Genomic DNA, 17,035 nt, shown 5'->3' with positions numbered 1-17,035 from the left:
GCTTCACTCTTTCAATACGTGAAATATTAAATTTATTTTTTTCTTTAAAACTATTGAAATTTCGTCTCTATATATTATCGTTGAAAAAATTGATGCTGCTTTATGCCTTTTTTGCCGGGGATTAGTGCTAGACTCAATCTCGTTACCATGTCGTTATTTGTTTCTTTGCTGAACCTGCACATCAGCTCGTTATCTGGAAGAACAAGCGAACATCATAAAACTGTTTTGTTAATGTTGTGGACAGCAAAGTCAAACACTTGAAATGCGATATTCAAAATCACTAGAACGGCCGAAAAAGTTTAATATGAATCGTCAATTTATGATTGCAATTTGACACAAGCCAAGTGAAATTATTTTGTTTCTTGGTTGGGCATTTGATATTGAAAAAGCAGTTGTTAAAGATAAGTTTTAATCAAATATTTAAATAATAAGAAATTGAATAAACATAAAAATAGAATTATAGTGATAATAATTCACAAATAATCTGCTGGAAATGTACTTTTTATTATTCTGATAATAATTCAAATTTGGAATTTAAAATACGAAAAAATAAAAAATAATTATAAAAATATTCATTAAATTTTGTTTTTTTTTTTAATTAGAATTTTGTCAAGTACAAGTGTCTTTTGTACGGAAGCCGGGTAGGGGCATCGAGTCCTTACGTGCAATCGTACGAACGCAAACAGACAAACTAAAGTTAGCGTACGTGCGAAGAACGATTGCAAGTAAGCACTCAAGAAAAAATAATAAAAATCGGCGCGCGCATGTTTAATCCGCCATATTATTTATTGTTATTTATAATTTCATTCTGTCAAATGTCAATAAATAATTATAAACATTGCTCCAAATCTGTTCCAATATTGATATATAAATTTATTTAATAATAATATCAAATCTTTTAAAAATACATGAAATTTAAAGAAAATGATAATAAACCTTGCTACAATATAGATATTAATTAATTCAATAAAAGTATTAAATATTTATAAATACGTGTTATTTATATAAACACTCATACGTCAAGATAACTCCTCAACTAATAATTTTAATAACACAGGTAATTAATATAAAAAATCAAATCAAATGACTATGCTGTAGTTAATGCTCTGTATATAATTATGCAATATTAAATATGAAATGACAGATGCTGGTGGTGCTGGTGTAATTGGAGTTGGTCAGGCTGGTCATGATGATGTAGTTGAATACAGGAATAAACTGATTGAATATTATCATAGAGAAGGATATGGTTATAAAGAAATAGTACGTGATGGTTGCATTTTGTGATATTTTAAATACTGGAATAAACCACAACTATGACCATTAATTCCAAAATCTTTGATAACTTCTTTATCCCAATTTCCCAGTTCAATTGTTAACTCCATGAAAGAGTATTCTCTTTTTGTATATGTATCATTAAAAAATTTCAGACCAGCTTAACGAATATATGCAACGTTGTATTGCTTTGATTCAATTAGTTCTAATTTAATACTACTTTGATCGTTTACATTTTTTCTTGAGTATGGTTTTTCACTTCCAAAAAAATAATGAATCCATCTAATCGTAATATATTTGTTCACAATTTTCTTTCCACATGGGGCTTCCTTTTTTTGTGTCAATTGACGAATCTGAAAAAAAATTCAAAAATATAAAACGAATATCACAAAATATTAGTATGACAAATTTAAAAAAAATATTACTTTTTTTGGTGGACCCATTTAACTGTCATCACTGTCATATGAATTTTCTGCTGATAGTGAAGGTGGGGTTGGTGGTAATTCTTTAACGATCTCCATTAGTTTTCTTGATTTTTGAGCATTGAAATTAGCTAAAGGATGCTGAAATATTGTTAAAAAGAAAATTATTAAATATTTTGTGGTGCATTAACTGACGAAAATATTTCAGATAAAAGATATCATAATGATTAATTTACCGTCTATCATAGGAACAACCGATACAGTATCATCACCATCTTCTTTTTAATAAGAAAGACCAGTTACATTTGAAATTACATTTTTAAGATCACTTAATTTTAGAGTTGAAGTTAATGTCAATTTGTATTTGTTACGACCACAAGTTGCCTTAAAAGTTTTTAACTAAAAACAACAGGTGATTAGTCATGAACAAATGATTGTTTTAAACAATACTATTTAAAAAAATATTTACTACTTACAGAGTCACTCATTTTTAGATAGTATTGTGTAGAATTGTCTACTTAGAATGATACGAATGTTGCAATTATTTAAGATTTCACATTATAAACATAAACATAACCTTGACAGCGTCTCAACAATATCGCAAACACATACATTTATTATTATAATTGACGTCAACAGTGGATTATTAATTTATATTATAGATATATAAATATTGTTAATAATATAATAATATTATTGATCAAAACAAAAGAATTTAATAAACAATTATCACTGAATAAGACGTGCAATACATGAATCATTTGTTCTGATTTATTTATTATTAATAACAATATTAAATAATATGGCGGATTAAGCATGCGCGCGCCGATTTTTATTATTTTTTCTTGAGTTTGCTGTTTTCGTTCGTACGATTACACGTAAGCACTCTATGTCCCTACCCGGCTTCCGTAATTTTGCGTAGTTGTAGAGTCAGTGTTTAAATTAATCAATAACTAATTTGCTTCACTGAGAAAACAATAAAAGCAAACTCTAAGAAAAAAAAAATGTTAGTTTTTGTTGAATGCATCTAGGTAGTTGCAAAAGAAAGAATTGACTATAAGTTCAGCAACAATCAGGTATGTGGTAGCATGAGAAATCAAAAAAAAAATATTGAATTATTCTGTATGTAATTCAATTTTCCAGGTTACACTGATGACTCTGCACACTTGACGAGTATACCCGATTTTGCATAGATTTTTACACATTCGATACTGTAACGAAATTTATTATTTCGCTGGTTCTCGAAATAATAATTAACAAGAGAGATCTAATTATTTATTTGCATGTCAACTGAATTGTTAACAATTAATAGGAGTTAATTGTTAATAATTCTAAGGGTCACTGCATAGGCACTGTGGAGGGTCAAGTCTACTACGAGTAGACCATCATCACACATAAATGTGTACGTGTGAGTTCACGAATGGATCGCTGTAAATAATAACAATAATAATAATATTGAGATATATTATTATTGCAATGGCAACGTATGTGTAAGACCTGGTCACGGATGGATCGCTGTATGGTTCCCTATACAAAATACTCATTTTATATGTAGAATATTTGCTCCTACACTTATGATACTTGTGACGTCAGTATTTTGCCATAGTATAGTCGCAATATAATATAGGCGTATGTAACACTATGCTTGGTTCACGATAGTTCCCTCAGGTTTGGTTACGTATCTCATAGTCCGATCAGGTGGACCGGGCCCCTCTAATATTAGGATTTCTAATATTAACGAAAATATCTAGTTAATTCATTCTCATTATTCTATGATTATTTTCCTTTAAAACTTTTGATTTACATATTCTTTTTTTTTTTGTTATTTCATAGTTGAATACTAATTTATCAACTTGGTACGTAACAAAATAGGTGTCAGAAGTGGGATTTTTTTATTGTGTAACGTAGATTGATAACTCATTTTTTTTAAGCTATAAAATATTTTGGGAACACTATACACTTACATAATTTTTTTTTTACATACAAAAAAATTACAAAAATATTTATATACATATTTATAATTTTTTCAACTTTATACTTCGTCGCAGGAGTCAATTTTTTTTTTCATTATCAAGCGATATGTATCATTTATATTTTTACTTTTTACACGAACAAACAAACTCAATATTTTATATTTTATTGCGTTAAACTCCTTACGAATCAAATTTTTGAAATCTTTCATTGAATTCAATTCTTTATATCATTTTTTTCGTCCGTCGATAATAATACTTAGTGAGAAATGTCATCAGACGGGTTGGTTGCGGGATCACCGATCTCTCCTATTTATGAAGAGATAGACCTACACGCTGAAGCAATGCGGGGAAGAAAAGTTGAGGGGGAAAATTTAAAAACATTAATTACTAAATTACAAGTATGTGCAAATGATTGATTATTTTCTTATATAATAATCAAATTACATGATGTAGTCGTCTGAGTTTCACGATAATAACAACTGAATTTTTTGGTTATTATTACCCTTTCTTATTCCGTTTAAATCAATTATTTTTTCGAATTTATTGTTTATATTTTTTTTATTATATTTTATGTTTTTGGCTATCAGTAGTCGTATGTGTGGTCAACAAGAAAGATAATAAAAAAAAGAAGCTTTTTCATTAAGCCCGCGCTTTTTAGATTGTTAATTGTAGATAGATAAGTTTAGTAATGATTTAATTACCTCACATCCTCAAACTTCGACTTCATACTTTGACCATGTTTTTTGTGGTAGCTTTGGAGTTCATTTCAATTCATTACACCGATCTTTTTGTCTGGATGTGGCTACATCACCGATACATGGACGAAATAATCTCTTCGTTTTCGAGTTATCTTCAATCCAATTTTTTAGTACAAATATACCTTTTTTACTATCCGGTGAAAAATAAATAAGAACATACTTTAGTGCTTACAATAAATTTGTGAAATAAATATAAAAGTACGTTGTGTAAGTTGACTGTATAAGTGAACGTTGTTTAAAATCCGCAATCCAAATTATAGCTAATGATTCTAAAAGAAGTATTTTTTTGGATGACGAAACGCAAAGGAAACCTTTGTTGAATATGTTTTTTTCATTATTGTGATATTATAATCGTGATAATTTGAGACCGGACTTCAAACGTAAATATACTCAACCAATAACTTAGAGATTTGACTATAAATTTTGCGTCCACAGACGTTTGACGTAAACGAGGTTTTTGTTTGTCACAAAGGAATGTTCGTTTATGATTTCTCAAATAAACTTTGGGGACATTATCTTCACTCAGATCCTGGGTAAAAGATTGTCAAAAAATATCGACTCATTATCCTACAGAAGTTTAGTCAAAAGCCATTATACGATATTCACGAAGAAACTTTAGAGATGTAGAAATATTTTTTAACATTATTTACCGATGACTGCCTGGAGTAAAGGAAACAAAGTATTTGAGGGAATCCAGAAATCCTCTGAAGACGAAACCGGACGGATCCGTTTGCCATTATTTTATAATGAAATTTTAGTCGAGAATTTGAATCAATTATATGACTTTATTTATTCGCAAACTGCGTCAAACAGTTTGAATCCTGTGGAGTATCCTGGACCAACACATTCTCATTATGTAAATCATTTAATGAAAGACGATAAAGTCCGATTCTTTGTAAGACGTCATATTGGTTTTTTCTGTAAGTCGCCATTTTGGATTTTGTTGACGGCATATTGGTTTTTTCGTAAGACGCCATAATGTATTTTTTTTTTGATGTCATCTTTGGTTTTTGAAAGACGCCATTTTGTGTCATTATTATTATTATTATTGGAAAAAAAATATTTTCCCTAACCGGGATTTGAACTCGGAACTTTGGCATAAGAGTTTGGCACGCTATCTTGTGGAACAAACAAGAGATTATGATATATGCGTGGTTGGACGCCGTACGATGCGCATCGTCTCTCGTACATATTTCACCAAATTCACAATTTTTGATTTTAAAAGTCAATTTAATTGCCAATTTATATACTGTTAGTACGGATCCACCAGTAAACATAATATTGTATAATATAAAGTGTTATTTTTAATAATTAACAGTTTCTTTATATATCAAATGAAGAGTCGGTTGGTAACATAACCTTTCAGCCGTCATTGACTCACAATAAATTTACACATAATTTAATAACATAATTAATTGTTCGTATACTATTTAAACTATATAGTGACTAACAACTTGTTAATAAGACAATGAATCAATTAAATTGATGGAACATCAAGTTAATTAAAGTGTGCTAACATAAAACAATTTGTTTAATTATTGAACATTTTTTGTTGTTCCATAATTTGTGGTGTAATATCATTTTGGTGTATGTCAGGCATATAATTATTGCTGCATTGCATAGACATCATCTTCTAGACCTGGTGATTTGGGCGTGGTCCTCTGAACACTCTGCCTTATCTTAAATAACTGGAGATAGTTCCTAATCTTACCACCACCAGCACTTTGTTATTCTGCTCTACATTACCTACCAAGGTTATAAATTTCCACACCAGACGTCACTACTTGTTTTTATCAATCAGCTGTACAGCTGTATTATTATATATACAGAATGTCAATAGTGAGATCTCCAACAAGACGTAGCACATCTCTGGACCTCAATGATAATGTATTTAGTGCTAATAATTTCATGTTAATAAAACTCGCAACAATCAAGCTTCAATATTACCATGTCACATACATCTGGCTCAACTATATCTGTGGCTGATAGACGTCCTCTTCGTCCACGTGAAAATACAACATCTACTTCAACTACTGGTACACAAATGGCTAATGACATTACACTTGATGAGATCAAGAGTCTCCTCGATCAACAAACTGTATCATTTCAGGCATCATTTGATTCTAAACCAAATAGTATTATTGATACATTTAAATCGTTTACAGTTACTGTAAATAAAAAATTTGCAACAATTCATGCTGAATTAGGTCAGGTCAGCAACAACATACAAACACTAAATACAACAATTGGCAATAACGTCATTGTTTTTGGCATACCTGAAGACCCAGATAATAATTTAAACACTAATCAACGTATTGTAAGTGATAGAGGTAAAGTAGATCAGCTCATAAAGTTTGTTTTTGATTCACAACCAAGTGCTGGTACTGTCAAAGTGACCTCGTCACGTATTCACCCTCATTCTGGAACTTTGGCAAAGCCCACAATGACAAAGGTGAAATTTAATAGTATTTTCTATAAAGATGTATTTGTGCAGAGGTTTATGGAGTTGAAAAAATTAAAGTCACTGACAGGTTGGATGGCCATAGTGGCTATCTCTCAGGACTTTACACCGAATCAACTAGCCCAAAGACGTCAACTTGACAGATCTCAATTGACAGAAAATGATCAGGATTCATCAATGGTGTCATCAGGGTCATGAACAACACTCACCCAACAACGTGATATCATCAATTAATAAATTACTATTTTATTGATATTATTGTTATATTATTAATTTCGTTATATTATTATGTTATTGTAATGTCCGGCGGTGAGCCAATTTTATTTTGGAAAATTAAATATAAATTAATATAATGAGTGATATCGACAGAATCCTAAAAATATAGGGATTCTCTCGGTACCACTCATGTCATAATTGAACAATTAGAAATAATTTTAATGAAGGTTGGAAAATCCTAAGATTTTCCTCAACCAATAAGAAATAAGCGACATAAGGAAAGTGGAACTGGACCAAGGAGGAAAACCGAACATCCCCGAAGGATCCCCACCTACCCTTATGTTCTGAGGGCATCGAGCGAGGTTGATCGCTAGATCTCGGTCACTCGGTCAGAGTTAGTTCCTTGACCTACACCAGCTCTTCCAGCTCTAACTAGCATAGGCACTTTGCCTCGTCGAATTTCAATTGCTCTCAAAAACTTAGAATATTTTCTACAAATCAGCACAACTGTAAGTTATACTTATTCAATATCTTATTGATTATTTTATCAATTTATTGTTTCAATAATATTTAAGTAACATTTGGTTACTTAAATCATTAATTTAAATTCATTAAATCATTTACAAATAACTTGTAATAAATTACGACCGCATGGTCTAAATTTTCTTGCTTGAGTAAATTAAATTCAAAGCACGCATTGGGTTGCATTGTCTAATCAAATAAATATTGAATAGAATAATTTACATTTTTGCTATAATAAATAATCAGTTATTTATTTAAAATAATTAAATATTTAATTATATAAATTTACGACCTCGTGGTCAGCCATTCAATATTGAATACAATTTATAAAGTACAGTGAAGAAGTTTCGTATAATTATTTTATTTAAATTCAAATAAAAGTAACATTTACTGTGATTTCACTGTAAAGTCAGTGCTACGTTTATGTCTACAATTTGACATAATTTAATCTTCGATCACATACAACCGACTTGTATAATTACATTGTACCACATCTATATAAAATATATATATACATTTATATATATTTTTATACATCGTTACTGGCGATATTGTAACCAAGCCAACCTGTCAATTTGCGAGCGCCTCCGAGGTCAAGCCAAGACACACGCCGTCACTAGATTGCTAGATTAAATCACCGACAATCAATGTAAGTACCTTCTTTTAAATAAATTTTGTTCAGTGTTTGTTCTGTGAATTTATGACAAGTGTAAAAATATTAACATTGTAAGAGCCAAGCGTCATGGTAGCGTCAATGTAGAGTCAGTGACTTGCTTAATTAATCGACTGGATTGCTTCTCAATCTCGTCGCTAGTATTTCGGCCGTCATAATTTAATTATTGTTCGGGTTATTCGCAATTTTAATATTTCTCTGTCTCTGACTCCGTCACGACCGCATGGCTTTAGGTTCTCTTTTTTCGACGCGACGCGCGAGTAAAATTTAATTGGGTTACATATTTAATAATTGTTTTTGTATCGCATTTTCATGTAATAGTAACAGGGTTAATTTATAAATAAATTGTGCTCCGATTTTTACTGAATTTACAAGTGTTATTTGAAATTATTTCTACCGTATCATTGTGTTATATTTTCGCGCATTTTTCAGGTTCCTTTTTACCTCTCCCTACATTACGCAAATCCGTCTCCCTACCTTTCTTATGCGCCCTGGCTGCGCAGGATAAACAGGGTTAAATTAATTACATATCTAGTTGGATTATTTTAAAGGGCAATATTGATTGTCTAATAAATGATCCGGCTACGATATTTCGTTATATTATTATTCATTTTGTTATGGAACTAATATATTAGTTATCGTTGCTATAAGCTAATTACAAGCTTCTAGCTACATCATACTGATTTGAAATGGTGTCAATCATCTTATTATAACGTTATGGCAAAAGGTTATTTGTTGTATCACTTAATTATCGTATTACTTTGCTTCAGATCATAATTTAATAGGGTCAAATTGTTTTTCTATTCTCTCTTTTTCTTACGTTCTGCGTCCTCCTCTTTTGCCTTACTGTCATTATAAATCAAATAATAAATCAATGTTGAATTTAGTGTAATAGTAAGGCAGATGTCTCGGTATGTAAAACAGTTTTCCCTTCAGATTAAGTTTAAAAGTTTCTAACAATAATTAATTTAATGCAACATAATCATATGTAATTACCCCTTTCTTATACTAGGTTTGTAGCACATCTGATAGCTAATATATTATATTATTATTATTATTATTATTAATGCAAAGACTGGTTTTTTTTCATATACAATTGAACTATTATTCTAGTATTATCTAATTGTTATACTTTTGTAATAATAATTATTTTAATCATTATTATAAGTTTAGTAATGTGATCCATGCCATAATATAATTATTGTAAATAACATTTATATCTCATATTTTGATAAATTGTAATATTATTATGTAATATGTACTAAATTGCTTATTGCAATTTTATCCTAATTCCAATAATGGCCTCTTGCCGCTGGGATATTGATAATAAATAAATAAATAAATAAATAAATAAATAAATATCCTATCGGTAGAAGAATATTCCTTCAAATATTATATAATGAAAAACTAAATCGCCTTCGATAGCTCAGTTGGTAGAAGCAATAGACTGTAATTGGTTTAATTAAAATATAAGAGATATCCAGAGGTCGCTGGTTCGAATGCGGCTCGAAGGAATTTTTTTTTTCTATTTTCAATATAAAACACCGTTGATGGAATTAAAAGAAAAAAATTTGTCTCGATGATGGTTCGAACTGAGGACCAATCATTTTATAGGTTGGAACCTTAGCTCTTGCATCATCAAGAAAATTACAGTAAGTATTGTAAATAATTTCATTATTTCATTATTTATTTGATGTTTCTAAAATAAGTTGTAGACGGGGTAAAAATGGTAGTTGTAAATAAAGAGTGGAAGAGATGGAAAAAGAGGGGAGTGGTTATTCAGAGGTATAAAAGAAATATCATCAGTTCGGAACTGTTCACTATACAGTTGAGTTGAGTTGAGTTGAGTTGATATATATTAAAACTAAATGTCAGCATTTATTGATTTTCAAGGATTTCAAGAACCTCAAGGTTTATTTGTTGTAAAAGAGTTGGTTATCCAACCTATTAATTCGAGATCTTTATCAACTATAAAAATATTCAAACCACCTTGTGAAAAACCACATCGAACACAAGAATATAAAAAAACTGTGAATAATTGTGGAAAAAATTATCATGGATATCTTGGGAAGCTGGTCATGATCAATATAATAACGTATCAACAATACTCATTGAAGAATTAATTGGAAAGTTTAATTCTTTATTTATCGAAGGTGAAGATAGAAAAAAATGGTCAACATTTATTTTACGTTTTAATCCAATGACAATTTTTAATTTGGAAGACCTGGGTTGTCCAGATATGAAAATATTAGAGACGGAACATCCAGCAATACGTTCAGCTAGTGGCATTTTGAAAGAAAATGTTTCCAATTTTACTGACAACAGTAAATTTGGTTCACATAAAACTCGTCAGATATCAGTTAAAGGTGAAAAATATGAACAATTTTAGAAATATAATTTAATATAATAATAATCTTATAAAATAAATTTTAGATCCAAAATGTGGTAAAAAAAATATTAGACCAAAAGCAAAGGAAATAAACAGTTACATTTGGGGTCCAGATGATACCAAGCTGCTCATCCAAGCATATGGAACTTATCAACATCTCATGTCACATCATACTAAATCCAATATTGTTTGGCCATCTATCCAAAATGTCATGTTCAGTCGAGGATATAATGTGACTATTGATCAGTGTAGAAATAAATGGAATAGTCTACTCAAACAGTATAAAGTTGATCATGATCTTCAGACTGGTGCTGCTCCAACAGCTAATGGGTTTTATGAGTTAATGAATGAAATTCTTGGTGACAGACCAGTTAACTCTAGCCCTCACTCATTGAGTTCAATGCATTATAAACGAAAGAATACAACTGAAAATATTTCATCAAGTACATGTCAAGTTAATGATAAAGTTTCATCGCAACCAAAAAAAATGCGAAAAGTGAGTAAGCTGGAAAAACGTGAGCAGTATGGGGCTGAAAAATTACAGCTGTTCAAAAAGAAACTAGAATTGGAAGAAAAAAAACTTGAAATTGCTAACAAAAAAGCTAATAATGATTCATTGAAGGTAGAGTCATTTACAAATGCAACGTTGGCATTAGCAAAATTGCTCGAAATGACTTCACGAAAACCAGAATAGATAATTTTTTATGTACTTGTAGTTGCCAGTACTATAAGTACATATAGTTGCATGCAATAATATAAACGTGATAATTTATGATATAAATATATATATATATTACATATTATATTATTATCGGATCTGCTGGCAGAACAAATTCAAGTTTATAGCTTGAATTAAATTATCTTCGAAATTTTTTTTCGTTTACTTTTCAAGTATTTTATTTTTTTTTTTTGTTTACTTTTCAAGTATTTTTTTGTTTATTTTTTCTAAATATATTTAAGTATAAAAAGACTTAAAAAAAAGGTTTGACGTTGTTGACAATAAGTAGTCATCAATATTCTAAAAGAAAAAGTTGTCAAGATGGCAAAAAAAAAAAAAAAAACGTGTTAATCAATCAATACTACAAAATTGATAACAAGTCGTAGTATTAATCACTGTACGTTGTCAATGTCTTCGTCATTCAAAATTAATATTATTTTTCAAGTATTTTTTTTTGTTTACTTTTCAAGTAAACTTTTTTTTATTGTATTTTTTATGAAAAAATATTTTGATAATTTTCATTAGTAACAAATTTTTGTTGACGTTCTATTTAATATTAGTTTCGATAATTCTTTATTCATAAAGTACTGATAGAATTCAAGTTTTGTTTGTCCCAAAAAATAAATGGGTATTTTTCTAAATTAAATGTCAGTATTATATTATTTTCCTTTCCACCAAAATTAAGTAAACATTGATTCCATTTACAGGTATAATGATGGAGGAAAAGTTTTATATTTTTATTTGTTAAATTAAAAAATCAATTACAAATTATTAAATTATAAATTATTAACATCATTTTATTTGTATAATTTTTTTTTATCTAAAAATATTATTGAAAATATCTTGGCGTCTATCTGCAATATTGACAACGTCAATAAGTTGCCCACCACCATCATCATTATCATTATCATCATCATCATCATCGTCATTATCATCATTATCATTATTATTATCATCACTTTCATCTGAATAATATTTTTCAGAGTCTGCAGCTGAATCTCGATCCGAGTCAGACTCATCAGCTTTAGCCAGATTACATATGTTATGAAGTATGCATGCACTTAGCGTGCATTCACCAATCAAATCCAACAGCAAATTACTAAAACACGACAAACGACGAAATCGACCTTTCAATAAGCCAAAGGTATGTTCAACTACCACACGCATAGATGAATGACGATAATTAAAAGCACGCTGTTCTTCAGTCAAAAAACCATCATTACGAAATGGAGGAACAAGCTACGGTAAATTGGGGTAGGCTGAGTCTCCAAGAAGACCTTCAAACAAATCTGCATCATCCTGTGCTCTATGAAAGGAGATCTTCTTAAGCACCTTGCATCGTGCATGTAACCAGGTTCACCAACATGCACATCGATAAACATTTTATCACTTGTAACAGTACCTTGTAAAAGTATACTGTGGTACCGTTTTCGATTATAATAATCTCGTTGAAATTCCATGGGTCTTTTGATTCTTATGTGGCAACCGTCAATAGCACCAGTAATACCAGGAATATTTTGAATGTTGTAAAATCCGATACTAATATTTTCTTTTTCTTGACGATCTGGCCATGCAATGTACTCATGAGTAAGTGAAATTATAAAAATTAAGTGTTACTCTCAAGACTCGGTGGGCTGAACTCATTGTTATATCAAAACGATCAGATATTTCTCTAAATGTTTCAGTATTTGCTAGGTACATTAATATCAACAAAAATGCTCGTTCATGTGTTATAGCTCGAACCATTGGTTCATTATTCCTTAAAAAATCTGTACGTTGGAATCGATCTATAAAGAAATTATCAAGTTATTAGCATGTTATAATGATTATCTAGTCTTCTTGTAAAGAACAAACCTATAAATTGATATGTATATCGTCTTTTAAGACGAAAATGACTACGAAATAATTCATTATCATATCTATGTACACAGAGCTCAATGTAGTTATTTATTTTTGGAATTACTCGACGTGGTAAATCAACTTCATCATCTGATGAATCCAAATCTAGAATGGAGTCATTGTCATCACTATCATCATCATCATCATCACTATCATCATCAATGTCATCATCAAATACTTCCTGTACAAATACACAACAAACAAATTAGGATGTTATTTTTTTATAGTAGTGTGATGAAGTATAATAATTACCTGAAGTAAAAATTCAATTAACTGTCCAGCTATTGCAATTATGTTGTTTATAACATTTTCGTTGATTAATATATTATTATCCATTGTTTGTTGTGATTTGGAAATATAAAATTAAAGAGGTTATTTTTTGATCCTAATTTCTTGATTAATTGCATATTCGACGCCATCCCTCCTCAAGTTTGCATAATATGCGCATGTGTATGATCATGCGCATTGAAGTGAAAAAAAATAAATACACAAAAGAAAGCACCTAGTATGTCGAATTCGGCTGAAATGCGCAACGCTGCGCGCGTTCATAATTTTGTGAATATGACAGCCTAGCAAAGTATAAAAAATATCGACACACTAGCGGCCAATCAGATCTCTCAAAAAACAACAACAGTGTCGAATAATCCAATATCGCAACACTAGAAAACGCTGTGATTGGTCAATAAATAAATATGACACACTTGGTTGAATCCCTTCTTTACCATCGTTTTTACTTCAATCTCAAGCGTAGTCGTACATTTTCGTAAACACGAGAACGAAAACACGCGAACATACACGAACTCTGTTATTTACAAAAAGTAGATGACTGTAGATGTGTGTGGATCATCATCATCATCATCATCATCATCATCATCATCATTATTTTCTATCATATAAATATTGATTTTCAACTCATTTTGTTTTTCAAAATTTTTGATTTTTTCCCATCTTATTGGAAAAGTTATTCTGCTGCAATTTAATCTGTCGAGATGTTTTATATAATGACTTACACGCTCACCATTATTGGACACCTTGTATAAACATGCCAAAACTAACCATATAAAATAAAAATTATCAGAATTTTCAACATTCACAACTGAATGAGTTTTAAGATGGCATTTCAACAAAAGATGAATTACCGCCTTGCAGTGGTATGTCATCCAAAAAAAAAAAAGATATAGATTCAGATCATCGTAGGTATCTTTTACCAAGTACAACTCCTTTTCAGCAGACACCTGCACTCCTCTAGAACCTCCAGGAGTTAACGAGGTTGCAATAGCGGTTCCTTCTAAAAAAAAAAATAATAAATACAAAAATTAATAAATTGATAAAAAAAAAAAAAGTTAACAGAAGTTTATAAAAAGAAAAAAAAAAAAAAAGATTACCAGGATGTGACGGCTCCATGGCTGCTTGCTCACCTCCACGAGTCGATACGGCTGCAGTGGCGTTTTCCTCTAGAAAAAAAAAACAAAAAAATTAATAAATAAGTTAATAATAAAAAGAAAAAAGTAAAAAAAAAAAATATAATGAATAAGAAAAATTTACCTCGGTTAGTAGGAATAGGGACAGCGGCTTCTCCCGATGACTCCCGGTGCAGCTTTTCTTTCTCCGACCTGGACATTGCACTGTATCTCGACACTAAAACTTCATTCAGGAGTCTTTTCCAAAAACATACATGCTGGAATGAAAATAAATTGAATGAAATAAAATAAATTTGAAAGAAAATACAATTAAATTGATAAGAAAAACAAGAAAGATTGGTGAGAACTGCATGCTTGCATGATGCAATTTCCTCATGCATGCATTCTAACCAATCTTTTTATTTTTTTATTATCAATTTTATTGTATTTTTTTTTTTTTCCAATTTATATTATTTTATTCTTTCAATTTTATTTTATTTATTTTTATTAAATTAATTAACAGTTTTTTATTATATATTTTTTTCTTTGCAAAACACATGCGTAAAAGAGATTGCACACATGTTCAGCAAAATAAAAAAAAAATATCTGTAATGAGAAAGCCACACTACTAATTCATCAAATAAAAATAAATAAAATAAAATTGAAAGAATAAAATAATATAAATTTAAAAAAAAATTCAATAAAATTGATAATAAAAAAAACAAAAAAAAGATTCGTGAGAACACCTGCTTGTGTGATGTAATTTTTCAAGCATGCCGTCTAACCAATCTTTTCATTTTTTCATATTAATTTTATGTTTTTATTGTATTTTCTTTTAATTTTTTTTATTTTATTTATTTTTTATTTAATAAATTAGTAATGTGGCTTTTTTATTATATATTTTTTCTTTGCAAAACACGTGCGTAAATGAGTGTTGAGCGAAGAAAAAATATATAATAAAAAAGTCACAGAACTACTTTATTAAATAAAAAATAAATAAAATAAAATAAATTAATTAAATAATTAAATAAATAAATAACTTACATGTCTGTTAACTCTTCCACTCATTTTATATTTTCCTTTAAAAGTATTATCAACCAACCGCATAACTTAACGCGAAGCGCACTTTAAGGAAATCTTGGATATTCGCAATCCATAGAACGTTGACAGAACGAGACTGCAGCGCTCTACTAATCATCTCATATAAACTAAAAGATAAAAACGGGAAATACATTACCTACATTTTACTAGAATTTGAATCGTAATATTATGAAAATTATTAAATTATTATTATTATTGATGAAAAAATAATAATATATTACATTCATAATAATAATAATATATATATATATATATATATACAGTGGTGGTTTCGGGGACATTTTTTTTTTTTTTGCGATTTTATTCAGTAATTGAACTTTGTACATCAATGTACATTCATGTATAAGATGATTTTATTGTATACACCAAAATAAAAAAATTTTTATCGATTGGTACTTTCGAGGACGATCGTTATCACACTCTTTTAACCCTTCACTTACCTTATTTATTCGAATCTTTTGTATTTTAGTATTGTGTTGGCATGAATTTAAAAAGTACAAAAAATAGAAGTAGTAAATTTTTTTTTTTTATACATAAAATTTAAGATTTGACACAAGTCCTCAAAACAACCGATGCATGAAGAATTTATCTATGTAATGGAGGTTTCGAGGACTTTTCTTTTCAAATTTCAATTTTCAAAAAAAATTCAGGAAAAAAAAAAGGGTCCCTTTTGAGAAATTACAAAATTAGTGATATTTAAGATGATGAGTCTAGAAAAAGTAATGAAAAAATCTGAAAAAATTAGAGGCTTAGTTTCAGCTCGAAAACTACCAAAAATAGCTCATTTTATTGAAATCGCAAGGGGTCAGGCAGATGACCCCGTGATTTGACTAAGAATGCCCCATATGCATATACTAACATGTGCGATTGTTGTAACGTGATTTTATTGTTAAAAATACGCATCCACGTGAGTGTTGCGGTTGACCTGCGCCAATTTCAATGATTGGTGTATTCGAGTTGTAACGTTTTAAATTTAATCGAGTTACCAAGTCTTCTGATGGAAATCTCAGAGCTTTGATCCAATTAGGCTCGCACTTGGATTAAATTATCAAGGTTATCCTTTACATTCACCAAGGCTGTTGCTAATAAAACACTTGGTCTTATTGGTGGAGTTGATGTCTTCATCGTTTGACTTCTGATGTGATTGATTGATATTGTCTGACTATTGGCCATTGATGAAAAGCGTAAAGTTTGAGCCTTTATAGGCATGAGTTGATGTCATTGTTGTTGT

The 17,035-nt window shown here is 29.7% G+C and overlaps 1 long non-coding RNA gene across 1 annotated transcript; it reads right to left on the bottom strand.

The window, feature by feature from the left end:
• Nucleotides 1-1,512: 1,512 nt before the first annotated feature.
• Nucleotides 1,513-2,352, bottom strand: LOC122849296. Its single transcript, XR_006373562.1, has 4 exons — nucleotides 2,171-2,352; nucleotides 1,931-2,093; nucleotides 1,698-1,835; nucleotides 1,513-1,625 (listed from the first exon to the last, which is right to left on the bottom strand). It is a non-coding gene; the product is annotated as an uncharacterized LOC122849296 (long non-coding RNA).
• Nucleotides 2,353-17,035: the final 14,683 nt, after the last annotated feature.

This window comes from Aphidius gifuensis, linkage group LG1 (genome assembly GCF_014905175.1).
Source record: "Aphidius gifuensis isolate YNYX2018 linkage group LG1, ASM1490517v1, whole genome shotgun sequence".
NCBI classification, from domain to species: domain Eukaryota; kingdom Metazoa; phylum Arthropoda; class Insecta; order Hymenoptera; family Braconidae; genus Aphidius; species Aphidius gifuensis.
Note: the sequence above shows the minus strand (reverse complement) of the source record. Positions and strands in the feature narration are given on the sequence as shown.